The following is a 343-nucleotide window of genomic DNA, read 5'->3' on the forward strand; positions in this document are numbered from 1 at the left end:
TTCAAGGCCTTCAGCTGAAGCATTTCCACCAATGAGCAAGTCATCAATGTCACCCTCTGTCCTACTGAACATCTTCCCCTCCACCTCCAGGCACAAGCAGTCCATGATCTCTCAGATCTTATAAATGTCAGAGAACATCTCATCGTGGTTGATGAGGTCCGGGTTGATGGCAGCTGAAGGGAGAGCGTGGTAGTGCTTGCTTTGCAGGAAGGAGCCCAGAAGTCGGAGGAGCACTGTGGAGCCCAGTGGCACTTAGACCTGGCGAGGGGCAGAGGGGGGAGCCAAGTGGAAAAGTTTAAATAGAAAAATATCTTATAGATCAGTTAGTCAACCCATTCACTTT

At 49.6% G+C, this 343-nt stretch overlaps 1 pseudogene; it reads right to left on the minus strand.

Annotated features, from left to right (window-relative positions):
- The window catches only part of LOC111724353, a 554-nt pseudogene extending 434 nt beyond the window's left edge, over nt 1-120 (minus strand).
- Between the last annotated feature and the right edge of the window lie 223 nt (nt 121-343).

The sequence above is a fragment of the Otolemur garnettii genome, unplaced genomic scaffold (genome assembly GCF_000181295.1).
Source record: "Otolemur garnettii isolate 467f Iridium unplaced genomic scaffold, OtoGar3 scaffold00022, whole genome shotgun sequence".
Lineage (NCBI taxonomy): Eukaryota > Metazoa > Chordata > Mammalia > Primates > Galagidae > Otolemur > Otolemur garnettii.